This window comes from Triticum aestivum, chromosome 1D (assembly GCF_018294505.1).
Source record: "Triticum aestivum cultivar Chinese Spring chromosome 1D, IWGSC CS RefSeq v2.1, whole genome shotgun sequence".
NCBI lineage: Eukaryota > Viridiplantae > Streptophyta > Magnoliopsida > Poales > Poaceae > Triticum > Triticum aestivum.
The window spans coordinates 419,798,774-419,809,442 of NC_057796.1; positions in this window are offsets into that span (position 1 = coordinate 419,798,774).

Genomic DNA, 10,669 nt, shown 5'->3' on the forward strand with positions numbered 1-10,669 from the left:
TCGTGCGATGCGTTTCTGGAGTTAAGCTGCACCAAAGATCATTTCCAATGTCTCGTTAGCATTATGACACTCAAATGTTAAGACTAGCAAGTAATGTCCATTCAAATTAAACTCACCGTGCTCCCAGGAGCAATCACTGGCATCGGCGGAGCGGGCTGACTGGACTTCTCGCACACAGACTGCACATTTGGTTTTCACAACAGAGTCATACTAGTTAGTAATGAGACTCAAATGTTAAGACTAGCAAGTAATCTGCAGAAGAAACTTACGACAAGGAGCTTGTACATGGCCCTTGCCTGCATGTCATTCCATGCCCTCTCCTCCTCCATCATCTTTCTCATCCTCTCCTCCATCTCCCGCTGCCTCTCCGCCGCCTCCGCAAGAAGTTTCTCCGTACTATCTCTCTCAGTCTGTATAGCAGCCTGCAACACCACTCACATGACCATTTGTAATCATTGATGGAAGCGCACACAATGTAATGGAGAAAGATAACTGAGTACCTATCACTAACCTTGATGGCGAGTTGCACTGGCCGTTCACGAGGCCTTATCTCAGGAGCGGAGCTCGACTGGCGCGCCTTGATCTCCGGGAGAGTGCTAGGACAACGGATAAGTCCATCTCCAATGGCTATGGAGCCATGGGACCTCCCGCCACCAGATATCATCACCAGCTCTGGATCAATGGGACCCTGGCTCGGGTTAAAGTCCTCCCCTTTCCTCGCCTTCCCCTCATCTCTATATCTCACGAGCTTGTTGTGGGAGGAGATGTTGGTGAAGTTGTTTGCATCATCGAGGTCAGACTGAGAGAAAGCCTTGACTTTCTTGAAAGAGGCAGTATGGGCCATGGCATACAGGTCGTACACCTCTGGCACCTTATCCGCCTTATTGTGGCGTGCCTGAAAGAGAGAAACAATGAAAATTAGTAATTAAAGGGCTCAAGCTAGCATGATGAATGAATTGCATGAATCATGAAGCAAACCACATACCCAGTTGCGCCCGAACTGATATAAGTTGGAGCTGCCTTGATGGTGTGGCACACCTTCCATTTGGGCACGTTTGTCCTTGGCCTCGTTGTGGAGGGCTAGCCATTCTTTTGAGCCCCACTCATCGACCAACACCTCCCAACAATCCATCCGATCCGCACACCATCTCGGAGGCGCCTAAGTTAGCAAATAGAAACTTGAGCGCACGCCGGCTTGGTCTTCTTGATACCACGCAAGGCGTAGTAGTCTCGAACAGCCTGCACCCGAGCCTCGTGCCGTAAGTTCTGGAGTAGGCGCTTGCAGACGTTCTCGATAACATGTGCCACGTCCTCCTCGTATCCCTCCTCACACCTGTAGAATGTCTGCAATCAAATGAGACAATATTGATTAGTACAATTAATAACTAGCTAGTTGAAGATTTTGAAATGTGTAAAGGATAAATTACCCAGAACTTTCTGATCACCATGTCTACCCTCGTGTCGCACACGACACCGTCGATAATCTCATCCGGCGGGGCCGGGGCAGCCACGTAGTTCTCCCAGCTCAATCCAAGCTCTGGAAGCCTACCCTCACCAGGCAACGTGACAAACCCCGGGAAGTTTTGCCGGCAAAGAACTCCAAGGACGGAGTTGGGCCGGCGGACACTATGATGGTGGTCCCAACCCCTGTAGCATGACAAGGCCAACGCGTTAGTTATTTGAAGAAACGTGAATGCAGAAGGTACAAAAATATTAAATGCACTTACGTACCTCTCCCCATCAGGGAAAATCAACCACCTCTGCTCGCGGGTCGCCGGCACGGACGGGAGCCGTGTAGCACCACGCTGGTAGACGGTGCCACCCTCCTCCTCAAGATCAGTCGGCTCCCCGCCATCATCAGCATGGCCACTCGGCTCCTCGGGCTGATCCGGCCAGGTACCCCATCCGGACGTGTGCTCCTCCGGGGTCTCGTGGGCTGAACTCTCGTGGGCTGAAGGCTAGTCGACCCGAGGCTCGTGGGTCCAAGACCCGTGGACCGGAGTCCGTGTAGCCTCGTCCTCGGACGAGTCCACCCTAGCAGTCACGTGCTCGGGTGAAACAGCTGGGGGTGGCGGCGAGGAAGGCGCCGTAGCAGTCACCCTACCTCCTCTCCCGCGACCACGTGCCCCACCTCCTCTCTTCCTACCTCGTCCCCTGCTGGGCACCGCGGTCGACGAAGAAGGGCCCAACGGTGTGGACATACTGTCCAGCAACGCTCGATGGAGAGGTGCGTCTGGAATCGAAGACCTCAGACCACGCGCCGACGAAGAAGGGGCCTTGGCGCGCTCCCGACCAGCGCCCACCATCTTTCAACACCTGCCATGACAAACAGTAAACGAAATTAGTACAACATAAAAAAAAGACCGACATGAATAATAATATGTGTATCACTTAAGTGTATCATCATCAAGTACAACATTAAAAAATTTAATACCTGACACTACTAATAATCTCGATCAGTATCATCAATAAATGCATAATCATCATCATCACTATAATCAATGACGGGCTCATAGGGTTCAGTGGCATCAACATGTGGAAGGCCACCTTGACGTAATCGGTCAAGCAATGACAGGTCATCCGCAGTAGTAACCTCTTCTTGTTCCTCCTCTGGGGTGATGTCGGATTCACTGTCGCTGTCTACTTCAATGTTTTGGGGTGAAGTATAGCGGTTCTTGACACGCTTTTTGGAAAGACGTGTCTCTTGGAAGAATTCTCCTTCATATGTGTCTGGGTTAATGTGAGGTTCATAATCCTCTTCCTTTGGGGGAGATAGTCTAGCACGTGGCGGCACTTCATAAACGACATCCCAACCTTTCAAATTTGGATTAGTTTCGCAGGCCCACGGTAGATAGAATACTTGGGTCGCCTGTTGAGCCGTAATATAGACATCAGGAACATCTAAATGGGTGCTTTGGTTGATTTCAACTAGCCCTATATGTTCATGAGTCCTTCTAGTCTCCTTCGGCTGAAACCAATAACATTTGAAGACTACGACATTCGGTGGGTTTTCACCATAGAATAGAAGTTCATAAATTGCTTCAACTCTCCCATAATACTCGGTACCTCCTTCGCCGATAGCAGATACACAACAATTTGTAGACTTTCGGTCGGCCATAGATAGCTCTTTGCCATAGGTACGAAAGCGATACCCGTTGATGTCATATTTGTCAAATGAACGGACCTTATAGTCAAAACCATTAGCGACTTGTCTCAATTCGGCGTCCATAGACTCTGAATTAGCCTACAAGTTTAATATGAAAGGATTGTTGCATTACGCACAAATTAGCGAATGAAACCGGGATAGCCGCCTACAAATTAGCCTACAAGTCTAATAGAAATTACCGTTTGTTTGAACCAAGAGATGAAACCGGGATAGCCGCCTCCTTGCTTTGGGAGAAGATCATACTCTTCGACAGAATCCTTTTGGATCACCGCTCCATACGAGAATAAGGTGACGTATCGACTGTATGAAATATCCAGGAATAAGAGCAGTTCAAAGGAAATAGAAGTTGCGAAACTATGTACCGAGAACTTACTCGATGTACGGCCGCACTTCTATCAGGTTGTTGAAGATATACAACGAAATGGTCCGCCATTGTTCGTTATCCAAAGATACTGGATTTGAAACACTGGCTGGTGCGAGATTCCCTTTGAATAGGCTGAGGTTGGATCCACCCTTTTTAGGGTCGTCAGCATTGTACCGAGGCTTCAGATTATGCAAATGACGATTTTTGGCTTCGTAGTGTGCTGTCACGAAGTTTGCCGCCTCCTCAGTGATGAATGCCTCAGCCATCGATGCTTCAATTCTACGTTTATTTTTACATTTTTGTCGAAGCGTCTTCTGCATCCTCTCAGTTGGGTAGCACCAACGATTTTGCACGGGCCCCCCCAATCTTGCCTCGGCCGGGAGATGCAAAATCAAATGTTGCATTGGATTAAAGAAGCCCGGTGGAAAGATCTTCTCTAACTTGTAGATCAACTCCGGCGCCAACTCTTCCATTTCTTCTAGCACGCCAGGCGATAGTTCTTTCGCACAAAGAACACGGAAGAAATAGCTGAGTTCTGCCAGTACTAGCCATTCATCCTCAGGGATGAAGCCACGCAACATCACCGGCATTACCCGCTCAATCCATATGTGCCAATCATGACTCTTGAGACCAAATATCTTCAATTTATCAAGACTGGCTCCCCTCTGTAGATTCGCTGCATACCCATCGGGGAACAGCAACTGCATTTTCACCCACAAGATAATTTCCCTCATAGCTGGCCTTCCAAGATTGAACCATGCCTTTGGCTTCGTCCAGTTCTGCTTTCCTTTCGGTTCTTTCATGTTTTGTAACGGCCTATCACATAGAGCCTCCAGATCGACTCTAGCCTTAGTATTATCCTTTGACTTCCCATCTATGCCGAACAATGTACCAAAAAGTGCCTCGGCGATATTCTTCTCAGTGTGCATCACGCCGATGTTGTGTGGGCAAAGGAGGTCTTTGAAGTAAGGCAGATCCCATAAGCATGTTTTGTGAGTCCAGGCGTGCTTAGAATTATACCCCTTGAAGTACCCTGGACGCTCTGGATCTGGCTCGAGAGCGTTTAACTGATCCAGGGTCTGTTGGCCTGTCAATGCAGGTGGTGCAGAGTTTTTGACAACTCTACCTCTGATGAAGTTCTTCTTGTCTTTCCTGAACTTATGGCGAGGATTCAGGAACTGTCTATGCATGTCGAAGCAAGAAAACTTGCGACCGGCCTGAAGCCAACGAAACTCAAGAGCTCCCTTGCATGTGGGGCACGGGAACCTTCCATGCACACACCAGCCAACGAATAGCGCATACGCCGGCAAGTCATGCATCGAGTACATGTACCAGACACGCATTATGAAGTTCCGTTTGCTATAGGCATCGTATGTCTTGAACCCATTATCCCAGGCTTCTTGCAATTCGTCCTTAAGCGGTTGCATGTACACATTCATATTTTTCCCCGGATAGTTGGGCCCTGGAATTATCAACGTCAGGAAAATGTTCTTTCTTTGCATAATCTGTCCGGGGGGGATTGAGTGGAAAGACAAATACGGGCCAACAACTGTATTGGGCTGCCGTCATACCAAACACACTGAACCCATCCGTGCTGATGCCGACTCGAGGATGCCTCGGATCTGCCGCTTTGTCACCATGTAATTCATCAAACTTTTTCCACGCAACACCATCCGATGTGTGTACAATCATCAGATTCCCATCTGCATCTAGTTCGGTTCTTTTGCCCGTTTTGTGCCATGTCATCTGTCTGGCCGTCTCTTCGACCATGAAAAGACGTTGAAGTCTTGGTACGATTGGCATATACCGAAGAACACTAACGGGGATTTTGGTCTGTGTCTTCTCACCCATACCGTTGTCTACCACAACATACCTGGAAGACTTGCAAATGGGACAATAGTTCAAGTCCGCATAGTCAAGCCTAAACAAGACACATCCTTTCGCACAGGCATGTATCTTATCATAGGGCATCTTCAGTGCACGGAGGATTTTGTCCGACTGGTACAGGTTTGCAGGCATTACATGGCCTTTGGGTAGGAAGCGTCCAAATACTGTCATCATTGCATCGTAGCATTCTCTGCCCAAGTTGAACTGAGCCTTCAGAGCCATTACTTGTGAGATGGCATCCAACTGACAAAGCTTAGTGTGCTCATGGAGCGGACGTTTTGAAGACTCCAACATTTCATTGAAGGCCTTTGCAGATTCCTCCATCTCCTCGTCCGAATCCCGAGCATCATCAAAGTCTTGCACCATGTTTTCCATCCCGGTACCATGCTCGTCTGTGCGACGACGATCCACCTCAGCTCGGTCACGTTGGGCAGACTCACCATGAAATGTCCACACCGTATAATCAGGCGTAAAACCACTCTTCTGCATGTGTTTTCCCATTTCAGCCTCTGTCCTTTTTTCCCAATTGCCGCACCGTAAACAGGGGCACCAGGTTTTCCTCTGGCCATTTGCAAATGCGGCTCGCACAAACCCCTTGGTTTTTGTGAACCATTCAGTGGTCCATTTGTTCTGACCAGTGTGACCGGTGTACATCCACGCACGATCACTCATCTTGACTTTCAGAGCTACTAGACACACAACAAATATATATATATATATATAATTCACCATGTATATATTCATCAGTTGATCTACTTTGTCAATTTTATTACGTCCATGCAACCTACACTCTAATAGGTAATGATAGGTCCTAATCCCACCCGAGTATGTTTAGATTGGGTTCATTTTCCCATGCTATGCTCCGGATCCTACGCAAAATTTCGGCAGCACCTCCCCGCTGTTCTCCTGATACACGTATCTGCAATAAACAGAGAGGATGTGTACCCGGAGAACAACAGGGGAGGCACTGAGGAAATTTATGCGTCGGATCCGGAGCAAAGCATATGGGAAAACGAACCCAATCTAAACATACTCGGGCTGTCCATGGATAGTGTTGGACAATTCGAAAGAATCAAGGTTATAAATATGCAAATGCATGCATATTTATAACTATGACGCTTTCGAACGGGAGACACATATTGGTTACGCATACTGATGATTCAAGACACATATATAGCTAGCTATCAAGTTTCATCGGAATAGATCAAATAATTAATGGGGGAGGAGGACATGTCATTTGTGCTCACCCACGAACGCAGGGGCAGAGCTCGTCAAACGCACGGTGAGGTCGTCGAACACCAAACCTCGCAGCGATGAAACAACTGCACATTTAAAACTACCCGATCAACACAATTATATATATGATGTTTTTCATAACAAAATCGAAAGATATATGACCTAACTAATAATTCACAAATATATGACCCCGTCCGCTTCTGGAAGGCCAAAGAACACCTTTTCGGGAGGTGTCGGGGGTCGGGGTGTCGTGTCGGTCTCGGGGTGCCGTGTCGGGGTCGGGCTCGGGGTCTCGGGGTCGGGGTGTCGGGTCGGGGTCGGGGTGCCGTGTCGGTGTCGGGGTCGGGGTGTCGGGTCAGGCTCGGGGTCGGGGTGTCGGGGTCGGGGTCGGGGTCGGGGTCTCGGGGTCGGGGTGTCGGGTCGGGTCGGGGTCGGGGTGCCGTGTCGGTGTCGGGGTCGGGGTGTCGGGTCAGGCTCGGGGTCGGGGTCTCGGGGTCGGGGTGTCAGGTCGGGGTGCCGGGTCGGGGTGTCGGGTCGGGGTGCCGTCTCGGGGTCGGGGTGTCGGGTCGGGGTGCCGGGTCGGGGTCGGGGTGCCGTGTCGGTGTCGGGGTAAGGGTGGGTGTGGTGTCAGGGTGTTGGTGTCGGGGTGTCGTGTCGGTGTCGGGGTCGGGGTCTCGGGGTCGGGGTGTCGGGTCGGGGTGCCGGGTCGGGGTCGGGGTGCCGTGTCGGTGTCGGGGTCGGGGTGTCGGGTCAGGCTCGGGGTCGGGGTGTCGGGGTCGGGGTTGGGGTCGGGGTGTCGGGGTCTAGGGGTCGGGGTGTCGTCTAGGGGTGCCGGGTCGGGGTCGGGGTGCCGTGTCGGGTCGGGGTTTTTTCCTCTTTTTTCCTTTTCTTCTTCTTCCTATTCTTCCTTTTCTTCCTCTTCTTCTTTTTTCTCCTCCTCCTCCTCTTCTTCTTCTTCTTCCTTTCCTTTTTCCTCTTCTTCTTCTCCTCCTCTCCTCTTTTTTCTTCTTCTTCTTCCTCTTCTTGTTTTTTCTTCTCCTCCTCCTCTTCTTCTTCTTCCTTTCCTTTTTCCTCTTCTTCTTCTCCTCCTCTCCTCTTTTTTTCTTCTTCTTCCTCTTCTTCTTTTTTCTTCTCCTCCTCCTCTTCTTCTTCTTCCTTTCCTTTTTCCTCTTCTTCTTCTTCTCCTCCTCTCCTCTTTTTTCTTCTTCTTCTTCTTCCTCTTCTTCTTTTTTCTTCTCCTCCTCCTCTTCTTCTTCTTCCTTTCCTTTTTCCTCTTCTTCTTCTCCTCCTCTCCTCTTTTTTCTTCTTCTTCTTCCTCTTCTTCTTTTTTCTTCTCCTCCTCCTCTTCTTCTTCTTCCTTTCCTTTTTCCTCTTCTTCTTCTCCTCCTCTCCTCTTTTTCTCTTCTTCTTCTTCTTTCCTCAAACTAAACTAAACCTAAAACTAAAACTAAACTAAAACTAATCCTAAAACTACAACTAAAACTAAATCTAAACTAAAACTAAAACTAAAAAGGAAAAAAACAGAAATCACCTGGGGCAGGGCCGGTGGAGGAGGCCGGTGGAGGAGGGGCGGGGCGGTGGAGGAGGCGGCCTGGGGCGGCGGGGGGCCGGGCCCGGGGCGGTCGGGGGCCGGGGCGCGAGGGTGGCCGGGGCGGCAGGGGGCCGGGGCGGGGGGTGGGGGGGCGACGGGGCGGTGGGGCGGCGGGGCCCCGGGGTGGCGGGGAGCCGGGGCGGTGGGGCGACGGGGCGGCGGGGGCGACGGGTGGTGGGGCGACGGCGGGCGACGGGCGATGGGGCGGCGGGGCCCCGGGGTGGCGGCGAGTGGTGGGGCGGCGCCGCGCGGCGGGCGGCGGGGTGGGAGGAGAGAACGACGAGGAGGAACTGAGTAACGGGCGGGGGGGGGGGGGTACGGGCCGTTAGGTAGTGCCCTCTTTGCCGTCCGCCTCTCTTTGCTGCAGACGGCAAAGAGGTGGGCCGTTAAGTTTTCCCCAAACGGGCGGGGGGTTGGGGCCACCTCACTCTTTGCCGTCTGCCAGCGGACGGCAAAGATTCTTTGCCTTCTGCTGGCAGACGGCAAAGAGCTCCCAGATGGCAAAGAGCTTCTTTGCCGTCTGCCGTTTCTTTGCCGTCTGCTTTTGGGTAGCTGATGGCAAAGAGCTTCTTTGTCGTCAGCTAGCAGAAGACAAAGAGCTGGCAGATGGCAAATTAGCTGATTCCAGTAGTGATGCTATCTATATTCAACTGGACATATGTGCCTAGATCTTTCCTCACCACATGATGCTTTCCAAAGGAGAAAAATAAAAAGGAATAGAAGGAAAACTTTGACTCTTTGCATAAAGGTAAATACATAAAAGTAAAAGATAGGCCCTTCGCAGAGGGAAGCAGAGGTTGCCATGCGCATATTTGTTTGTATGCTCAACCCCTTAGTGCAAAAGAACGTCACGTTACATTGCCCCTTGTGACGGCGACCTTTATTATGCAGTCTGTCGCTTTTACTCTTCACCATCACAAGTTCGTGCAACGCTCAACTTTCTCTTACACTAAATGATCTCACACTTTTACAAGCAATTTTTATTGCCTTTTTGCACCGATGACAACTTACTTGAGGGATCTTGCTCAATCCCTAGGTAGGTATGGTGGACACTTGAAAATAAGATTTGGGTTTAAGGGTTTTTGGATGCACAAGTAGTATCTCTACTTAGTGTGGAATTTTTGGCTAGCAAAGATAGGGGGCAAGCATCACATGTTAAAAGATCTATGAAAATATGACTTCTATGTGAATATAAACAAACGTAAACCATTAAGTTGTCTTCCTTGTCCAACGTCAACAATTTTGGCATATAATATTTTGATGAGGGCTCACAATCACAAAATATTTCTAGGATAGTATATTTATATGTGAACCTTCTCTTCCCTTATTAATTCTTTCATGAGTTGCATCATTGACTAATGCTATGTTTGTCAATCTCTAATAAAATTTTCTACTTATACTTGTCCTTATAAAACAGCCACCATACCTACCTATTATGGCTTTTCCATGGCCATTCCGAGATATATTGCCATGCAACTTCCACCGCTTCCGTTTGATGACTTGAGCATTCATTGTCATATTGCTTTGCATGATCATATATACAGCTGGCATAGTAGTTGTGGCTCAGCCACCGTTCAACATTTTTCATACATGTTACGCTAGATCATTGCACATCCTGGTACATTGCCAGAGGCATCCATATAGGGTCATATTTTGTCATAGGTATCGAGTTGTAATTTTTATTTGTTTTGAGTTATAAGTAAATATAAGTGTGATGATCATCATTATTCATTTTTAGAGCAGTGCCCCAGTGAGGAAAGGATGATGGAGACCATGATTCCCCCACAAGTCGGGATGAGAATCCGGACAATGAGAGAAAAAGAAAAAGAAAAAAAGGAAAAAGGAAAAAAAAGAAAAAAAAGAAAGAAAAAAAATAAACAAAGAGAGAAGGGGCATTGTTAGTATCCTTTAACACACTTGTGCTTCAAAGTAGCACCACGTTTTTCATATGGAGAGTCTCCTATGTTCTCACTTTCATATACTAGTGGGAATTTTTCATTATAGGATTAGATGCACACCCACTTAGTTTTCATATTGAGCTTTCATACACTTATAGCTCTTAGTGCATTCGTTGCATGGCAATCCCTGCTCCTCACGTTGATATCGATTGATGGGCATCTCCATAGGCCGTTGGTTAGCCGCGTTGATGTGAGATTTTCTTAATTTTTTTGTCTCCTCTATATTTACCCCTATCATCATACTCTATTCCACCCGTAGTGCTATATCCATGGCTTGCGCTCATGTATTGCGTGAGGGTTGAAAAAGCTGAAGCGCGTTAAAAAGTATGAACCAATTGCTCGGCTTGTCATCGGGGTTGTGCATGATAAATACTTTGGGTTAAGAAGACAGAGCATGACAAGACAATATGATTTTGTAGGGATAACTTTCTTTAGCGTTGATATTTTGAAAGACATGATTGTTTGTT